Consider the following 6000-nt stretch of genomic DNA (forward strand, 5'->3'; position numbering starts at 1 on the left):
AGTCAATACAATAATTTAATCACAAGGTACAAAAATATATAATCATCGAACCGTGTCATCGAACCGGGAGAAGAAAACAGAAAAGAAATCCAGAGCGTCACCAAAACTGGGAAGAGTCCACAACGGAATGAGTCCAAACGAAAAGCGTCACCGAACCGAGAGAAAACATGCAAGAAGAGTCTGTAAACACAGAATGAGCAAGAAAACAAAGTAAACTATCGAGGTCGTCAAAACGAACGCACGAGTAGGGAGTAACAGAAAACAGAGAAAACCAAGAAGCCACACGGAGCAGGGAAAACAAAGGAAGTCAAACTACAAAAACTCAGAACACCAGGGTTTAGAAGTAACTGAACAGAAGATAATTCAAAACGTCGGATAAATGTACGTGGGTAGAGAGGAACGAACGCAGATTACCAGTTGGAGCAAATGAAGCAAACACCCCACCCCCAAAAATTCTGGAGAAGGAATGACAGGCTCACTGAAAAGAAAAGACGAGGTTCGCGCCGCTGCTTCAGAAACTGCGGGGGAAGCAGGCGGAACACTGGGTGAAACAGGACGGGAGTTTAACTGCCTCAGACAGCGATCGCAACTCCTTCAATATAGTTTGGGTTACTTCCTCTAGTGTCCTAACCCTGGTGGCCTGAGTGGCTAGGGCGTCTTGCAGATCTTTCAACACTGCTGGGTCCATGTTTCTGGCCAGATCATACTGTTTCCTGTATGCCACAGGAACAGGAAGACAGGAGGGAGAAAGCAAAACAGGACTCACGTGACCAAAATAAAAGCAGAATCATGACAGTTTGGTCTCTTCCCAGTCATCTTTCTCTTGTCAATACCACACATATTTTCTACGGGGTCCATGTCAGGTGAGTTTGCTGCCCAATCAAGCACAGTAATCCCATGGTGGTTGAAACAGGATTTAGTATTTTGGTACTGTGGGCAGGTGCAAGTCCTGCAAGAAGATTAAGTCCACATTCCCATGAAGATGGTCTTAAATCCTAATCAGCAAGATCAAAACAAATGAAATCGTGAAATATACTGATTCACGTACTATTTATCTTTGTGATACGTACATTACACATTTACATTTGAGTTACTGCAATGCCTGCACTTTTTCAGGATATTTAAAGTTTAGTACCAAGTAGTACCTGCATATAATCTTAATTATTTAAGAAAAATACCCAACTGTAAGAAAAATTTTGTTCAACACTTTAATTTTTAACAAACATGGGGAACTCTCTGGAACTTTCAGATTCAGATTCAGAATCAACCCAAGAAAGGCAAGCCATCCTCAACGGTATTAGTAATGCGTTGTACCACTGTGCATCAGAGAAGATAGCACAGAAAGGCCAGTGGACCTCGGAAACCTTAGTGTTAGTATGGAAGAGAAGCTGATCTGCGCTGTTTACCCCTTTGGGCTGATGCAAAAAAAACAGGTCTCCATTTCTAAACATTTTGCACTTAAACTTATAACTCATATCTGCTGCCTCTAGCTCCCAGATTTCACAAATGATTCGACATGATCTTGCACACTGTAAGAAATCATCACACTGCTACATTCACGGGAGAAAAAAAAAACAACCACCAAAAAATCCTCTTAATTATTGGAGACTGAGTCACTGCCTGAGTGGTGAAGCAATATTGGTATTGTTGCCACAGCCCTGAGGGATAAACACAGACGATGATATTACAGGACACTTAAGAGTAATAGTCAGAACAGTTGTTATTGATTTAGAAATAAATGGATTCTGTGAAACAAATCGATTGTTGAACAAAGCAATGTTTGTTCAAAAAAAGAAAGATCAGGACATGTTTCTTCATCTTTGAATCTCTTTTACTGCGCTTACCATACACAAAGCTGTGTGTGGATTTCTTTCACCTGTTTTGTTTTGTTTAATCCTGCATTCTACTGTGTGTCACATTAGGCATGATTTTAATCATGCCTAATTTATGATTCGAAAAAGTATTTTCAATGGAGCACAGCAGAACCTCGAGGCAGGCAAACATTGAACTTTTTTTGCATTGCTTCAACTGTCAGACTGACAGTTGTTTCTTTCACACTGACACAAAGATATTGAAATGGAAGTTTGATTTTGTTTAATGGTATAAAGATGTTGAGTTTGTCTCTACTGAACAGAATTACAAACGCAACATGTGCAGTTCTCCAAGGATCTTATAAATTCTGGCATCAAAATAAAAATTAACAGCAACAAAAAGTAATTAAATCTGACTCTCAACAAAGAAAAAATGCAAACGATATGCCGTGTAATGTAGCAGCAGGGGTCAACTCCAATTGTCACACGAATCCTTATCTGGTCAGCTTCTAAATGCAGAAATTGGCCTGTTGTGCAAACCAACAACTCCATCAGGAGGTTGCAGACAGTCACACTGGTGCAACATCTGTATGTGACAGTCCTGAGCACGTGTGGTAACAAGTGGTCTAGGTTTTATGTGGCCGGTTAGTGGTCTTCCGCAAACCACTAACCGGCTATAGGAAGGTACATTCAAGGAATATTCACTCTGCGGGCTACTTCCACGATCAACATGACTGATTTATTTAGAAGGACAATGGAGTTGGGGCGATTGACGCGACTAACAGCTACCAACATGGCTGTGACGCAACTGAAGAGGGCGACACTTTGCAATTTGAGCTGTATACGTTTCTGGCAACTGAAGTTGACATAACTTGGCTACAGCGACAGTCGTTTTTTCCATTTTTTTAACTACTTGTGGCCATTTTCGGTGCGATGACCAATCACAGACCAGATCTCAGAGTGACATGTTCAGGAGGAGGAGAAGCTAATCCCTGCCTTTGTTTACCGACTTTCTGACTTCCCCGTCGTGAGTGACACAAATAGTCCATTCTGCAATTTCTACCAGAACTTTAATAGGAAGAGTCTTTTGCAGAAGAAAGGTTCGACACAACAGTGGCCTTCCTAGTGAGTTAAGATCTTTTTTTTTTACTTTATTTAAGTTGTCTTTGCCTAAATGCAGTATCTACCTAGTTTACATAGCAAATGTACTGCTGCATCTCCTCCACATGCCGCTGGACCCTTCCTCATCCACTGCTGGTCCTACATGTATGTAGAAATAGCATTTTTTGGCATTATTCTATTTTTTATTAAATGTTTTTGTACAATGTCATTTCAGCACTGTCAGAGAGATATAACTTGCTTTAGGTTAACGCTGTTGCTGTTCTGGGATGTAATTGAACTCAACTTTCATTATGGACACACCAGGACGAGACCAAAGGATTCTATTCTTGTTCTTCCTAGTCGCTCCCAATGAAAAGCTGGTCATCTTTAACTCTGCCACTTCTGACTCTGCTTCCTGTCTGTATCAGAGCTACTGTCTCTAACCTGTAGGCAGGTCGCTTAATCGCAGATCACCTGCTGCTACTCTTAATCACGGATCACCGCAGACAGCCATCCTCACCTGGTCCAACCTGTACTTTCCTATTCACCTATTTTAATCTGTCCATCACTCTCTATGACTGGTCTCTAAAACCTCAACTCATTTGTTTTTACTTCTTCTGCTCCCTGACATTCATCAGTCCTCCTGTCTTTCTCATGTACACACATTTATTGTTCTGCATCTATGGAGCTTCATTCCTCTCCTTACCAGCTCGTACTTCCACAGCTTCTCCTCTCACCACGTCATCCCCCGCATGATCTTAGGATCCACTTGAAACCTTCCCTAAGTCCTGCCACATACCTCATCACTTTCTGTCCTCATAGTGGCCCTCGCATGCTTCTTCCGTTAACTACACATCCTCTTTAGGAACTCTAAGAAGCTTCCTTTTGAACTCCTGACCTTCTCTGTACCTTGCTATAAACATCCACAATGTAAACACAGCAGCTGAGATGCCCTGTCATGAAACCATATGTGTGCTCGACGACAACATCACCTTTTAGCAAAAATTCAGGAATACATGAATGTCTTCCACCTCACCCTCACACATGTCTGGATTTCTGGATTTTTAAATGACATTTAAGAGGCCAATTTTCTAGGCAGATCCCGTGGTGTTCTTGGAAGGCTTCTCCTTTATTGCACACTAAGTTTGCATCAGATATAGAAAGGTGCTTCAACTAGAACACATATAAACACACCCACATACACGTTAATCTTCCTATCTGAGTGAGGACTGTCAATGACGTAATGACTTTCCCCAGCCTCTCATCCTTTACTTAACCATCCAAAACGAATTGCGAACCTTAATTTTGCTAAAATGTTCATATACTAACCCAGTTCTTTTTAAGTTCTTAAACTTCAGAATGAGGGTTGAAGAAGCGAGGACTGGCCAAAATGTCCTCACTTTGCAAAAAGGTCCTCAGTATTGGTAAAGAACTCATGAAGAACTGGCACTGGCACTGGAGGAAACTTAAACCAGAGTTCATCACACCTTAAAACTACATGACACAAATACAAAGGTCGACAATCGTACTAGAGTACTAAAATAATTTATATTATATTATATTTGTATTAACATCGGGGCTGCACAACTTACCTGGTCAGAAGTACGTCCACTCGCCCAGGCAATCACCATCGCTGTCTGCTACTCCTGTGGTCCTTGAAGTGGCGCATGGAACTTTAGTAGCATATGACAACGCTTGTTTAAAAATGAGTTGACTGTGGGTGTGTGCATCCGTGCACATGCATGCACACGCGGTGAATATCTTTCATTTATTTCCGCGTAAATTTGGCACATTCTCTAAACAGTTTCAATCAAATTTAAACCAGTAGAACCCATGTACATATTATCGTCATAGTCTGCGCTTGTTTTGCTCTGTGAAGTTGTCAGGAAACGTCCATGCTCAAAATGCAAAGTTTGTTTCCAGTCTGTGTTATTGCTGATCCATTGGAGAGCAGAGAGCACTCAGGAATGGGAGTTGATGAATAAAGAACCAAATCAAACCAGGTGGTGAAAGTAGTACCTTGTGTGGCTGTATGTTTGGGGCAGTAAATTGCAGCCGTACGATGTAATAGGATGTGAAAGCACTACAATTGGAACTGCCATTCAATTAATTTTTTCCGTGCCCAATGCATGATTAAATGTTTGTGACAGCATGAACAAATTTCCTTGAGACTGCATTGATGTGGCAGGACAAAGGAGCAGGAATCACAGGTCTAGTTCTGTGTAGTTCATTCACAATTTGCATGACCAGTGATTTTACATGTGTCCCATACAGCCTTATACGGAATCACGGATCCAAACCCTTCATCCCACTGGGAGACCACACCACAAGTACCCGCTACAATAGCAAAAATTTTTGCAATGGCTTTTTTATTGTCCCCAGTCAAAAGAGTGGTCACTGCGTGTCTGGAGGTCTGTGGTTGAACCTCATTTTGACAAAATAATGACACATTGCGATCACAGAAAACGAAGAAAAAACAAAATGACTCACTCTGACTGTAAAAAAGTGTCTTATAAATAATAATGTAGTTGCGTAAAATAATAACATAATGTGTTCATAATTTTGTTCAGTATAGTAGGTGTTCCCCTAGGATTCCAGTTCATTGTAATATTTTCAACTTAACAAGATCTATGTGCCATGTCCACCTTGATAAGCAATTCATCTTCTTTTGTTTCTCTCTGGGAATTTATACAACAACATGTACGTTTTTGTAGAACAATGAGTGACCTTCAGTGACCTTTGACCCTGTCTAAGATGTAGTGGTGTATAGTGTTGGGAGCCTACTTTAGACGACTGTATCTGGCTCTTTGTACGGCATCAACTCATCATTTTTATCAACTCTACAGTTTTATCCATCAACTTGGGCGGCGATTAGTATTATGTGGATTCGAGTAGCACAGGTACGGTGACTTCTCATGATGCTCTGTGCCACACATAGTTGAATCCAAACTGCGTCATGACTCATGATAAACATGGCGGCCCACAACACATCTCACTGTCTGTTTATCATTTAGTTAGGCTAACATGTAGCATACAAACAACCTGCAGTGGATTTGCGATCGGCGCAGTCGTTCCTGGGACACAATTC

Source organism: Synchiropus splendidus, chromosome 11 (assembly GCF_027744825.2).
Source record: "Synchiropus splendidus isolate RoL2022-P1 chromosome 11, RoL_Sspl_1.0, whole genome shotgun sequence".
NCBI lineage: Eukaryota > Metazoa > Chordata > Actinopteri > Syngnathiformes > Callionymidae > Synchiropus > Synchiropus splendidus.